Here is a 15396-nt window from a genome sequence, read left to right on the forward strand (position 1 = left end):
ATTAAACATTAACACCCCATTATCCCCTCCCCATGGTCCCTGATAACCAATATTCTACTTTCTGTCTATGAATTTAACTACTCTAGTTACCTCATATAAGTGGAATCATCCAATATTAGTCCTACTGTGCCTGGCTTATTTGATGTAGCATAATGTTTTCAAGATTCATCCATGCTGTAGCATGAGTCAGAATTTCATTCCTTTTAAAGGTCAAATAACATTTCATTGTATGTATATTCCACATTGTGTTTATCCATTCATCCACTGATGGACGATTGGGTTGCTTCCACCTTTGGCTATTGTAATGCTGCTATGAACATTGGTATACAATTATCTGTTCAAGTTCCTGCTTTCAATTTCTTTGGGTGTATGACTAGAAGCAGATGGCTAGATCTTATGGCAAGTCTACGTTTAATTTTTTTGAGGAACTGCCATACTGTTTACCACAGCAGTTGTACTGTTGTATGTTTCCTCAGGCAAGGCACAGGGTTCCGTTTTCTCCACATCTTCACCAACACGTTACTTTCTGATTCTTTGATAATAGCCATCCTTTTGGTTAGGAAGTGGTATCTCATTGTGGCTTTAATTTGCATTTCCCTGACGACTAACAACATTGAACATCTTTTCATGTGCCTATTGGCCATTTGCATATCTTCTTTCTTGGAGAAATGTCTATTCAAGTCCTTTACCCATTTTTGAATTGTTTCGGGGTTTTTTTGGTTGTTATTTTTGGGTTGTCTTGTCCTTGTTTTTTGAGACTTGGAGTCTGAAGTGTTTGTATCTCATTTGCATCCTGGTGTGTTTTTAAATATGTGAGGTAAATTATTCCTTTCTATGCTTGGATAGCCCCATCATTTGCTTTATGAGACCATCCCTAGCCTGCGCCTCTGGTTGTCTGTTAGCAGCTGTTCATCCTTGCCTCTGGAGGTAACAGGCTCCCAACCATGTTTCCTGCAACAGCCATCCTCCACCCCCATCTCCCTTTGTCCCTGTGCTGAGCTGTGGGGTAGACAGCAATAATAGAGCCCGGGCCATCCCTTTCCAGGAAGGAAATTGGAAACTAGGTGTCCAGGGTACCCATTACAGCCTCGCTTTGGCCTCCAGCCCTTCTCATCCCAGCCCTGACATCACCCTGACCACAATGCCGTGACAACTCTTAAGAGGACTGTGGTCTGGAACAGCAAAAAGGTAAGTGGGATTTGCAGCACCACAGACAGGTTCATCCAGATACTCATGCAAGGCACAAATGAGTGCAGAACGGTGGGGGATCACACACACACACACGCATCCACACACACACACATACACACACACACACACACACAGGTGGTATGGTTTCTAAGCATGCTCAGCATGATTCCTCTGATCTTCTTTCACAGTGGAAACTCTCCTTCTCCTGTGTAAAGCTAAACTCCCATCTGTGTTCCAGACGCAGTTTTCTTTCTGTCTCTTCAGGCAGCTCTGTCTATCACTGTGTCCTGTAACTCCTCTCATTCTTGTGTCTTCAGCCTCTCTCTCTCTCCCCTAGCGATGCTAGTCAGCAAATAACCATGCTCTGCTCTTTCCCACCTGCAAAGACATTGTAATCGCCCTCCCTCAACTCCCATTTCTCTTTTCAGCTCCTGCCCTATCTTTTTACTCCCTCTTCAGGGCCAAACTTCTTAAGAGAAGACTCTATTGTCTGCTGACCTCTCACTGAGTCCTCACCCCATTGTGAACTGACCTTGCCTCTCCTTGATGCTAGTGATAGCACTCGCATCAAGGTAATCTACCTGTAGCTAACCCCACTGAGCAATCGAGTCTTGTGCAAACTCCGTAGCGTTCAGATGCTAGTGGACCACTCACCTCTTCTCAGCACGTGCCTAGTGCCACATACGCCTCCTACTTTGCCTGCTTCTCTTCTATCCATCCCTTAAATAATTTTGGTCCACGAGGCTCTCTGTTTTCCTCACCTGGAACCTGGGAAGTTCCAGCTGCCTCCGTAGATGGTATTGACACACACACATTCATGATTCCCGACTCCTTACCTTCACTTTAGATCTGTCTCCTGAGCTCCAGGCATGAAGAGCTTGGATGCCTATCATTTAGACAGCTCTACCTGGATATTTTACAGACATCTGGAACTCAGCACGTCCCAAACTGAACAGCTTTTCTTCCTCACCAAACCCACTCCTCCACCAGTGTTTCCAACCAAATAAGTAGGCAGAATTGCCCAAGCTCAAATCTTAGGTGTCGTCCTCTACACACCTGTCTCAACTCTCATATGCAGTTAATCTCAAGTCTCGTAGATTCTATAAAACATCTCCCTTGAAAAAGAATAACTTTTGAGTAGATGATACACCACATGGTACAAAATTCAAAGAGCACACAAGATATACAGAGAAGAAAGCATTCCTACCTCTGTTCCAGCCCCTCATGTATTCTCCCCAGGGACTCTCACAAACAAAAGTTTGTTATCTATCCTTCCAAAAATACTCTATGCATATCTGAGCATACCTATGTATATATTCCTCTAAAAACACATATAATATAGTGCAACGTATTAGAAAAACACTTCTCGCTTTTTTCACTTAATATGCTTTGAAGACTGTTTCATTTGTCTCTACCTCTCCAGACCCTATTGCTATTCTTCCAAAATGGGCCCCCATCATGTCCCACCTTAATTCCAGGAGTGGGTTCCTCCCTGTGCTGTCTGCATGCAGTCTTGGTTTTCTCCAATCTATCAATCACACTAGAGCCACAATGATCTTTGTAAGATGCAACTCCTGCCTCAACCTGTGATCTTCTAGAAGCCCTTCCATGAGCTGACACCTGGCAACCTCTCCTGGCCTTCTGTTTCACCAAGATGACTTATTCATTCCTCCTCTATTTTCCTTCCTTTTGGCCTTCACAGTTTCTGGACCTTTCTACCTCTCTGCACCATTCTCCCTTCCATCTTTGTAACTTCTATTCATCCTATTAGTCTCAGCTTAACAATCGTATATTGTGTTTGTGTGTGTTTTGGGGGGTGGGGGGCCCTGACCCATAGGCTAGGTTGGAGTCTGCCTCTTCTGTTTCCAGGCCACCTATAATTTCTTCTTATTATACACCCTGCACTTTATTGTACTTACTTGTTTAAATGTCTGTTTTCCTTAACAGACTGTAAGCTCCACAAAGGAGAATGTGATACCCATCTTATTCATCTTTGTGTTCCCAGTGCTTGGCATGATTCCTGGTACAATGTAGTGGGTAATAAATATTCATTAACTGAATCTATGAATGATTGACCTGTTTTTATTCTATTCTCCTACTGGACATATTTCAGATTTTTTTTCCACTTGTCAAAGGTGGTTAAAAAAAAATTACCAGCCTTTGTGTAGGGTTGTAATAATTACAGACATAATAGGGGTGGAAACACATTGCAAAGGATCAAAAACAATGCAAACATCAGTAATCGTGGGGAAATTTTCTCAGCTTATATATACTTCTGTGTGTGCAAGAGACAGAGAGAGAAAAAGAGAAAGTGAGTAGGGGGAAAGGAGAGCTTGTGGAATATTATGAAGATGGAGAAAAAGAGGGAAGGATCCCAGCAGCAAAGCTCTGAGGCAAAGCTCACGAAACCGGCCGGCATGTGGTACCTGCTGAAAGAAGCACTCCAGGCAGCCTACAAGATTCTACATCTGCCCGCAGGAGCCCAAGCGAGAAGTGCAAAAAAGACACTCAGGTATCGCTGTGCAGCACGACAGATGCAGTAAGTGAACTGGGTGCTGAAGTGTTAAAGAAGCTGATAGATGTTTTTGTCCCAGTGACTACAGGGCAGCTGCCAGGCTCATCGATGGGGCTGCCGAGACTGGGACACGCAAATGGAGTAACAGAAATACTGGGGTTCCTGCGCCTGGAAGTCTTCAGGTACCCCCAGCGCTTACCATTCTCCCCTGTCTCCCCCTTCCCTGGTTTCTTCAGAATAGAGAAGCAGAACATTCTGGTTCCCGTGCACCTCACCAGCCAGGGGCAAGGAGCTGATGAGAGGTTGTGTCCTTACAGGTATCTCTGGACTTTAAAAATGTGTCGCCTCCCCGCTATTTGCAAAGTGTTTGATTGACAAGGTTCTGAGTTCTGGTGACAGTGGTGGTACAGCCCCTGGAGAAAAGCTCTGCCTGCAGCCAAGGGAAGGGAGGGCAGGGCCAGTGTCCCCCCTGGTGCTGGCTGGAGAAAGGCCAGCTGAGGTCTGGGGCGCTGCAGCTGAGGGAGGGAGAGAGGCTGAGTGGAGGCCGGGAGCCTCTGTGGGCCCCGTGAGCACAGACGGGGCGGCACATGGGGGCTGGCAAGGCCCCTCCAGCAGCCGAGATCGCTCGATGAAAATGGAGAAAGTGCCTTGACTTTGATGTAGGAGCCAGGATCATTGACTTCTGTGGGTTGGGCCCACCTGTTTCTTAAGGCTAATGAGAAAAAAATAAGAAATATGCCAGGAAAGAAACTACTTTGACACACAGAGTGGTGTCACACCGACAGGGAGTTTGGATCAAAGGGCCCCTCTCTCTGCCCTGGGAGGGCGGCCAGGCAGGAGCCCCTTGGGTGGGACTGGACACGCCTGTTTCCCATCACCTGCATTGCTTCTTTGTCGTCCGTGGCATTGAGGAGGTGGCAGTTATGGCCACGGGGCCGGAACGGGGACTCTGCCAGGGCAGGCTGCAAACAGGGGGTCCCCACTCACCTGTGCGGTGGCAGGCATCTGTGGGAGGGGTCTGCTGTGTGAGCACAGGTGCCAGTGGTTTGCTTTGCTTCCTTCCGCTGGTTGCTTGCCGGACTCCTTCCCGATCAAGCTGTGGAGTCGACTGAGGGGGGCTGGCACAAGTTTCCAGCAGACGCCATCGCTGCCACCCTCCCCGCTGCCACCACCTCCGAATTCATTGGCCAGGGGCTGCCTTGGGTGCTGGGCTAAACTGAGGGCCACTCCGCTGCCCTCTGCCAACTTCCTCATCCCCAGGAGCAGCCCCGCTGGACAGCCAGGGCCCTTCGGGGGTGATGGGTACAGGTCAAAACCCAGTGTCTGGTTCCTGCTCTGCGATGGGATTAGCTGATGACTTCTGACCTGTCTACCTGCTGTGATTGTGATCATCAGACAGCAGCACCCACAGGAAAGCACGTGAGCTGCTAGCATTTCAGTGACGGAAGGAGTTGTGATTGCAGTACCTTTGCCTTCTCCTACTTGCCCTCTTTCAGGCCTTCGCCACTCAACTCTCTCCGGGCCAGGCCTTCAGATTCAGAGATAAGAAGGTAAGGGAGACAGACAGATATATCAGCGTCTGGCTCCATGGAGGTCACTGACCTCTGACCCAGGCCTTGGAGACTGTCTCCTGCCCCTGGGTCAGAGCATGTTACCCCACATGTCTGGCTAGTCTCTTCTACCAGGGATTCTCAGGCCCCAGCTCGCCCCAGCCTCACAGGTCTAGAGGAAAGAGCTGCCAATCGTTCCTGTTTTTTCCGGAAGCCTCCGCTTTTCATCTCCTCTCTCCCTCTGCGGGTTACCTGGTAGGCAAGAAGGGGACGGCTCCCAGGCCCCATGGCTTCAGGCTTCCGTCAGTGATCACTCCCCACCCCACCCCAGAGTCCCAGGCCAGCCAGGAGTGGGGGCTCAGGACCAGCAGGTGGGACGGAGAGAGTGGCTGCAGGCACAGGGGTCTCTGCTGCGTGCAGGCGGCACCCTCCCCTCATCCCAGCCGCTGCTCCCTGCCCCCCTTCCGCAGGCCCGTTACCCTTTCAGGGGCAGAAGCCATTCTCTCTGTGTGTGGCTGGGGATTGATGTACACCACCCACATACACGTGGTCCCCTGCCACCTTCCCTTGTTCCTCTGTCACCTCTGGGCCCCTCCCTTGCACACTGAGCCCTACCTTAGCCTTTGGGGCCTCGGAAAGGACAGGGACCCACCAGATATTGGGTTGGCCAAAAAGTTCGTTTGGGTTTCCTGTAAGATGTTACGGAAGAACCCGAACGAACTTTTTGGCCAAGCCAATAGCTTGCAATTTCCTTGGTACAGATCATTCTGCATAAAACACAGTTCAACGCATACTCTGTGCCAGGTTCTCGGACGGGGAGAGAGAAGAACACGGTGTGATTTAGTCTCTTCCTCTGAGGCTCTGCAAGTAAGAAGCGGCAGACAGCCAGGTCAAGGGACAGGGTTAATTCGGTGCAGTTTTTTGCAGGAAGGGCATGCAGAATGGAAGGTGGGCTGGGACTCACGTGGTAGCATGACGATGGGTGCAGAGGGAAGAAAAGGGAGAACATGACCTTGGAGTTGAGCTTCAAGGAATGAGCTCGAGTTTACAAACCAGATTATTAACGTGTGGCATTTTCCTGAACTGGGGCAAGACTGACATGGTTACAGAGCTGGCGTCAGGGAAACGCCATAGACCCTAATTTCTGCCTACTTAGTTCATCAGGGAACAAGGGAGTTTGATTTAAACAGTCTCTCTTTCTCTCTTTGTTTTTAGTATTTTAATTAATTTATTTATTTGGCCACACCACGTGGCATGTGGGATCTTAGTTCCCCGACCAATGCCCATGCCCCCTGTGGTGGAAGTGTGGAGTCTTAACCACTGGACCACCAGGGAAGTCCCAATTTAAACAGTCTCTTGGGAGGGAGAGGGGGTGAGGTCCATGGGATGAATGATACAGAAACCCCCCTGTGTGGGGTAACAGGACCAGCCAGAGTTTGGCTGGGCTCTGGGATTTGGCCACAGGAGGGTAAGCTGGTCACCTAAAGGGCTCCAAGGGACAAAAACAGCAGCAGAAGAGAAGAATGAGGGAATAGGAACAGAGGCTATTACTGTGCATTTGCCACGGGCCAGGCACCTGCCACACCTGCCTCATCTGAGTCCCGTAATAGGCCTGCACGTTAGCTGGTGTTATTCTTTTACAGACAGTTACTAAAGCCCAGAGAGGGTGAGTTCCTTGCCAAAGGTCAAGTGTGTATGACTGCTCATTTCATAGATGGGAAACTGAGGCTCAGAGAGGGGGGGGGGACCTTAACTGTACAAGATCACTCAACTAGTAATTAGCAGAGTTTGAATCCAGAGGTATCCGGCTCCAAGGCCTGTGCTCCTTCCATCACGAGATTCAGGGCCCGGAGACAAGACAGCTCTGACATCTGGAAGTTATTTCCTGGATGTGTTCAATTTCAAACACTCCCTCCCAAGCAAAGATGATGAAGCAAATGACTCTCAGTCATTCACACGACACTGTTCGGTATATAGAATTTTTAATGTTCATTATCTTCTTTAATCCTAACAACAGCCCTACAGAAGAAATCCTGCAGCAGGATTGTTATCTGCATTTTACAGGCAAGCAGGCTGATTCTCAGAGAGGTTCTGTGATTGAGGTCACAGAGCTCACCAGGGCAGAGCAGGACAACAAGCCATGGCTTCTGGGCTCCTGGAGAGACCTAGCCCCACGATGGTTCCCTTGCCCATCTGTATGGACAGATGGACAAATCTAGACCCAGTGGGTAGAGGGCTACCCTCTGCACCAAGTCTGCAGCAAGAAGAACTGCAGGGACATCTTAGCTTGATATTACAGGCACTCGTGTACCTCTGACAGTAAACATTTTAGTACATCCATCTGCCACCTTCGATGGTGGGCACAACCTTGGCCGCAGAATCACACACTGGCACCTCCAGCGTACACTCCAGTGGACAGCCCAGGATTCTGAGGTTTCCTGCACTCTGGCCCGTGCACAAAGATTTTAGGCCTAGCCCCAACTGCATACGGGTTTCTGGACTTCCCTGTAGCTTGGGGACACGTCAAAGTCAGCTCTTGGAGTTGGGAGTCAGCATGTCCTGGAGAAGGGAGAGGGGTCAGGGAGGGGAGCCAGTGGCCTGAGAACTGCCGCTAGGGCAGAGCCTGTGGATGCTGGACTGACCCCTCCTGGCCTGTGAGCCGATCTTATCAGGAGCTCACTGTATACCCCGCCAGAGCCCCCCAACAGGTCCCAGCGCACCTGTGCTGAAGCAGAGCCCGCGGCCACACCCCACGTGCACAGGGGTCTTACACCCGGGAGGGCACCGGGTCCCGGAAGCCTAGGCAGTGGGGCAGGGGAGTGAGGGAAGGTGCAGAAGGGCTAAGGTCGCTTTCTCTATTTCCTTGTGCTTGTCATTGCCGTGGCTGACCAGGGACCTGCCTACGTAGGGCCAGAATTGCTCAGGAGCCATCTATCTGGAGAACATAGCGTTTGGCTTCTGTCCCTCGGTTGTTCCCAGCCGGGACGCCACCTCCTGGCCCCCTGGTCTGGCCTCTCCCCCCTCCTCTCAGCCTCCCACCAACCCCGCCCCCCTCAGGTATCTGCCCGGCCCCTCGAGCCCCAGCCTGGCGCTGCCCCACAGTCCAAGGGGAGACCCACCCCCTCTGCCAGCCGCCTCTCCATCGAGGGGGGCGAAGAGGAGGCAAAGAGCCCCCCTCAGGTCAGGTCTGCCTCTTGGGTGGGGTCTTTAGGCAGCGGCCCCCAGCGCGCTCCCTCCACCCCTGTTCTGCTCTGACCCTGCCCCTTCACCCCTGCGCTGCTCTGACCCTGCCCCTTCACCCCTGCGCTGCTCTGACCCTGCCCCTTCACCCCTGCGCTGCTCTGACCCTGCCCCTTCACCCCTGCGCTGCTCTGACCCTGCCCCTTCACCCCTGTGCTGCTCTGACCCTGCTCCTTCACCCCTGCGCTGCTCTGACCCTGCCCCTTCACCCCTGCGCTGCTCTGACCCTGCCCCTTCACCCCTGTGCTGCTCTGACCCTGCTCCTTCACCCCTGCTCCCCGACCCTCAGACCCAGCGTGCCTGCCTGCTCCCACCGTTCCTCCCCGACCTGCAGCTACTGTCGCTGCTTGTATAACAGGTCTGGCATTTTCGCTTGGTTTTTATGACCGAGGTGGTGGCGTGTTCAGGCGAGTGCTTGGGCTAAGTAAGTAGAATCTGAGCATTCTTATCATTACCCCGTTTGCTGTTTCACTGAGGTTGTTTGTGGGGGGAGAGAAAGAGACTAAAAAGTGCAGGTGGGGACAAACTGGGGGGGAGATTGCCAATAAAATGCTGCCACTTCAGGGCTGCTGGAAAGGCTATGGTTTGCACACCTGCTTTTGGAAAAGGGTTTTGCTTTGGGCTTGGGGTTTTTTGTTGTTGTTGTTGTTGTTGTTGTTTTGTCTTGGTTTTGAATTTTTTTTGGAGTAGAGCTGATTTACACTGTTGTGTTAGTTTCTGCTGTACAGCAAAGTGAATCAGTTATACATATACATATATCCACTCTTTTTTAGATTCTTTTCCCATATAGGTCATTACAGAGTATTGAGTGGAGTTCCCTGTGCTATACAGTAGGTTCTTATTAGTTATCTATTTCATGTATAGTACTGTGTATACGTCAATGCCAATCTCCCATGGGCTCGGAGTTTTAATAGCAATGATCCGATTCGAGATAATGGCTAGATCCTGTCTCTTGAACACGAAACCATTGCTGTTTCCCTGAGGCTTAGTGGCCTCAAGACTCCCTTCCCACACGCCCCGAGCCCAGCGTCCGGGGACACTGCCCAGAGCGGAGTGGAGTCGAGGGGAGAGCCAGCCACACTTGCCTGGTCAGAAGGACCGCACACCTGGTCCCCAGCCCCAGCTCTGGCTGGCTGTCCGGAGCCCTAGGAATCCCCATGGTGGGGGAGCTTCGCCCTCTCCCCACTCAGGACCACAGGATCCTGAAACGTATAAGGCTAGAGGATGATCAGAGGCCATGTGTGCCCGTGTTCTCCCTCCCTTCCCTCTCTCCTCTCTGCTCGGTGGAGCATCTGCCCCTGTGATTCAGAGTCAGACAGATCTCACCTGAGAGATAAGAGCCCTTTCTGATAAAAGGTCACTTTGGACCTCCATCCTCTCTGCATGTGGAAGCTGAGGGGGGCCGCCTGGGGGAGCAGAGAGTGTTGAAAGGAACAGGAAATCTTAAGAACTTAAGAGTCCTTATTTTTGCAGATCAGGACGCTAAAAGGTGATGGGGCCGAGGTCCCACCGTGATTTCTGGCGAAAATGGAGCTGGAACGCAGCTGTTCTGATTATGTATCAGTTGCTCCCTCTGTGCCTCTTCCAGAAACCAGGCTCCCTTGGGCATATTTGGAAAGTCCTTTGGGAGCTGTGCACGCTTCAGCAGCTGCGTTCCTGGTTGACTTCTGGGTCTGCAAGCAGAGTGCCTCTGATCAGGTAAGGTGGGTAAAAGCAGATGGAGGGAGACGGCAGAGCAGAGGGGTCTGGCTGTGGAAGGGAGAGGGCTTGGGGTCTGAGCAGGAAGCGAGGGAGGAAAAAAGAGGCTCTAGGAAGCCTGGCCAGCAGGACCAGAGGCTCTGCCCTGGGAAGGCTCTGGACACCCTTCTGCACCCTGCCGTGTCTGCAGAGGGGCTACGCTGGGGCTACGAGTCCTGACCCCAGCCTGCAGAGACCTCGAGAGAGAGTTAGGGTCGGGTCAGAGCTCCGCGGGGCTCCCTGTAAAGCGTCAAGCCTCTCACAAACCAGGAGAGCCAGTACCTGCTTCTCCCCAAACCAGCACCCACCCCCTTCCCTGTCACCTCCTGGATGGGTGATTTAGGAAACAAGATGTTCAGAATCACTGAGCAGTGGGAGGAGGTTGGAAACCAAGTGAGAGCTCTCAAGGCTGATCAATCTTCCTGCAGAGGTGGGGTGGGAGGGGGAGAACTGACCGGCGGTGGAGAGAAATAGACAGGGGGAGAGGAGGGTGCTCACATCCATATGGCCATCTGTGCCCTTCTGGCACCTTGTGCAACGGGGTAAGGGTCTAGGAGGGCCAATGCCTAGGAACTTTAAAATTTACAGACAATTATGAGGATGCTAGGAAACAGACACATATGCAAACACAAACGACCCTTCTAAAACATTGCTAAGACATACTGATTCAGTTGACATAAAACATGCCCCACGGAAACATGTGTCAAATAATGTGCACATACATATCTGGGGAGGCAGGACTAGCTGCAAGGCCTTCCCCAGGTCTCTCCAAGGAAGCAGATAGTCAACAGCTCCTACACAACGTCCCCCATGGTGTGAGTGGCTCAAGGATGAGGATGGAGAGGTTGTAAGAAAGGGGGGCAAAGGGATGGAGCTACAATTAGCAATTGGAATGAAAAGAGGGGATCAGGGACTAAGGTCACGTAGCGGGGAAAAGTTCACGAGGCCTCTGCCACAATTCAGACCTCCGGACCTGTGCAGGCCGAGGTGACCGTGTGTACACGTGGAACCCCACGTGACTCATGTTTCTTCAGAATCACAGGATGTTTGAGTTGAAAAGGACCTTGGAGGGTTTTTGGCACAAACTACCATCCAGGCGGCCAGAAATCCAGCTCTAGAGCCCGGCTTACCTGGCTCCCGGGAATTTAGACACCGAAGCAGAACACCATCCTGGCTGAGCCCCTGGGCGGAGCTTGTGACGTGTGTGTGTGTGTGTGTGTGCGTGTGTGTGTGTGTGCGTGTGTGCACCCGCTGACCTATCATCTGCTGCCGTGCAGGCTTTATGAGCTAGCACACAAGGGCTTGCGAACCCAGTGACTGGAACAAACTCCAAGCTGAGTGAGAGGCGGCTTTGACCTCATTGCCCCGGCCCGGCTCCATCCTCGCAGCCTCTTGGCCTGCGCAGCCAGCCCTGCACTTGACAGCCCAGCTAAGGAGAGACCCCGCAAGAGGACGCAGGGAGCAGGGATGGGGTGACACAGTAAGCCGGACAGGGAAGCAAACACAGGGGCGGAGGGCAAGAGAAAGAAACCCAGGGTTCCACAGAGAGACCACTCAGAGTCATGGCCACAGACACACACACACCCCAGAGCATACACCACATGCACACACACGCACACACACCCCACACTCTCCATCACAGAGACCAAGGGAACAGATACAGTTGCAGAGAGACAGAAGCAGTGAGAGAGGAAAACCAGAGGGAAACACAGAAAGACGTGGAGCAAACACAGAGGGACAAAACCAGAAAAAAATTATATGCAAACACTTTTGGGCTCTAAATCAGTTATTCTCACCGGAGAGTACTTTGCTCCCCGGGGGACCTCAGGCAATGCCTAAAGCCACTTTTGATGGTCACAGCTGAGCGGTGGGGCAGGGGTGCTGCTGTCACCCGTGAGTGGCGGATAAACATCCTCCAAATGTGCAGGACTGCCCCCTGCTACAGAATTACTTGTTCCAAAATATCAGTCTGGGGACTTCCCTGGCAATCCAGTGGGTAAGACTCCGCGTTCCCAATGCAGGGGGCCCGGGTTCGATCCCTGGTCGGGGAACTAGATCCCGCGTGCCGCGACGAAGATCCCATGTGCCACAAGTGAGACCTGGCACAGCCAGATAAACAAACGAACAAATAAATAGATATTAAAAACAAACAAGCAATATCAGCTGTGCCAGGTGGAGGAACCATGTCCCCAAGAGAGAACTCAGCCTCCGGCAGCTCCGGGGCTCCCAGTCGGGGCTGGGCCGGAGCCCTCCACACCTATTTTGAGTCTGTTTTCGATTTCCCATCTGCCCTGGTGACCCTGCAAAGGTAGCACCAGGTGGAGAGAGGTGAGAAAGGAAAGGAAAGTTGGCAGTGGCTGCCGGGTCCTCCCGGAGGTCCCCTCCCCGCCATGACTAATACCTCAGCGCCTTATCCTGAATGGGGGTCTTTGCCTGGAGCCCAGCAGGACAGAGAAGGTGGGTGGGTCGGCAGGCAGACACACGCTGGCTTAATGGGCACAAAGGTCCTGGGTTCAAGGTTTGGGTTCCAGCATCTTCCTCCCACCCAGCCCGAACCCACTGACCCCTGGGTGGGTGGGGAAAGCAGCTAATTGTCGGCACTGTTTGCTCAGGCTCTGTGGCCTGGGCTTGGGCCCAACAGCAGGAACAGAAAAGTGCTGCTGTCTCTTTAGATTTGAGGGTGGCCCTCCTCCGCCCGCCCACGGAGACACCCCACCCCTGCACCTAAGCTTCCCTTCCCCCCTCCACACAATGCACGGGTGCACACACAGGCACAGACCACACACACACACACACACACACACACACACGCACGCACACTGCTTGCTGTACCCTCCAGCTCTCTGAATCAGAGACGGGTAGGAAAAAACAGGCTCTGAAGGCTGCGAGTGACCCACACATACCTGTCACCCTGCAGGCCCAGGCCATCGGGTTCCTGGCTCGCGCGTGGGCTGGGCAGAAGCCAGGGCCTCTGTTCCTTTCCAGGGGGAAGGGGGATCTTCTTAGGGCTCCCAGCTTGCTCTCATCAGAGTCCTGTGCTGTGGGACCGGGATGGGCCGTGCTTCCTGTCATCACTCTTCAGTGTGACTGTGCAGGTCCCTTCTTTCTGAAACGCTCTTTGCCAGTTGCAATGAGGGAATGTGTTAGGGCAGAAAGACGGGGGTTTTGGCATCAGGGGAGTGGGCTGAATCTGGCCTTTGCTACAATGGGCTCTATGACCTTGGGTGATTTCCTTTACCACTTTGAGCTTCGTTGTTTTTTCTTCCATTGGTAAAACGCTGATAATAATACCTGCCTCACAGGTTCGATGTGAGTTGACATGGGAAGACTTAGTTAAGGGTCTGGCAGGCAGTAGTGGGCGAATAAATGCTGCCTCCACTGGAGGTTGCCAGAGAAAACATTTGCAGTATTTGGGGCATATTTATACTAAAAAGTTCTTTGTTGTTTATCTGAAATTCAAATTGAATGGAGTGTCCTGTATGTTACTTGGCAGCCCACCCCTTATGTGTCGTGTTGGGGACCGTGTCTAGAATTCCGGAGTAGCGGTCCGCCACCCCTTATGTGTCGTGTTGGGGACCGTGTCTAGAATTCCGGAGTAGCGGTCCGCCACCCCTTATGTGTCGTGTTGGGGACCGTGTCTAGAATTCCGGACTAGCGGTCCGCCACCCCTTATGTGTCGTGTTGGGGACCGTGTCTAGAATTCCGGACTAGCGGTCCGCCACCCCTTATGTGTCGTGTTGGGGACCGTGTCTAGAATTCCGGACTAGCGGTCCGCCACCCCTTATGTGTCGTGTTGGGGACCGTGTCTAGAATTCCGGAGTAGCGGTCCGCCACCCCTTATGTGTCGTGTTGGGGACCGTGTCTAGAATTCCGGACTAGCGGTCCGCCACCCCTTATGTGTCGTGTTGGGGACCGTGTCTAGAATTCCGGAGTAGCGGTCCGCCACCCCTTATGTGTCGTGTTGGGGACCGTGTCTAGAATTCCGGACTAGCGGTCCGCCACCCCTTATGTGTCGTGTTGGGGACCGTGTCTAGAATTCCGGAGTAGCGGTCCGCCACCCCTTATGTGTCGTGTTGGGGACCGTGTCTAGAATTCCGGACTAGCGGTCCGCCACCCCTTATGTGTCGTGTTGGGGACCGTGTCTAGAATTCCGGAGTAGCGGTCCGCCACCCCTTATGTGTCGTGTTGGGGACCGTGTCTAGAATTCCGGACTAGCGGTCCGCCACCCCTTATGTGTCGTGTTGGGGACCGTGTCTAGAATTCCGGACTAGCGGTCCGCCACCCCTTATGTGTCGTGTTGGGGACCGTGTCTAGAATTCCGGACTAGCGGTCCGCCACCCCTTATGTGTCGTGTTGGGGACCGTGTCTAGAATTCCGGACTAGCGGTCCGCCACCCCTTATGTGTCGTGTTGGGGACCGTGTCTAGAATTCCGGACTAGCGGTCCGCGAACTCTGTCCAGGAGGCCACATCCTGCCCACAGCGTCATTTTTTGCCCTAGTTCGTGAGCTCAGAATGGATTTTACGTCTTTTAAGGGCTATACAAACAAAGAGGAATGTGTGTCAGATTCCGTATGCCTGTATGCAGCTTGCAAGGCCTAGAATATTTACTGTCTGGCCCTTTACAGGACAAGTTGGTGAGGGGAGTGAGAGTTTTCAGTATTTATGTCCCTATTCTGGGCCAGGCGAGAGATTAAGCAAAGCTACATCTCCAGGACGGGAGGCCCAAGAGACCCTGTGAGGAAGGTGTGTTCACTGGGGACCGTGGGCCCCTCAAACCCACTGCCCTGCCTGATTCCTCCCTCTCCTCCCTCACTGACTCGAGTCTCTCAGGCTAGACTGACCCGTCCAGGCCTATCTATAAAAGGTCACCGGGTGTCCCAAAGTCCAAGGAGGCCTCTCCATTCTCTCAGAAGGCCTCCCCTCCCTGCACTGGCTGGAGGCAGGGGGAGTGACCCAGGTGGAGAGGGAGTTTACCCAGGCCCCTGACAGCAGGCAGACCTGCTGGCCTGTCTCTTTAAATCTCAGGTAATTTGGGAGGAGTGAGGGAGTGTCTGCTACTCCCAGGAGGAGCTCCTGCCGGGGAAGCCCCAGTGGCAGGAGTCCCAGCTCTGCCAAGTGTAACAAACTCGGAGGCCTCTGTGTCCCGCTGGTGCACCTGGGAG

The sequence above is a fragment of the Balaenoptera acutorostrata genome, chromosome 7 (assembly GCF_949987535.1).
Source record: "Balaenoptera acutorostrata chromosome 7, mBalAcu1.1, whole genome shotgun sequence".
Lineage (NCBI taxonomy): Eukaryota > Metazoa > Chordata > Mammalia > Artiodactyla > Balaenopteridae > Balaenoptera > Balaenoptera acutorostrata.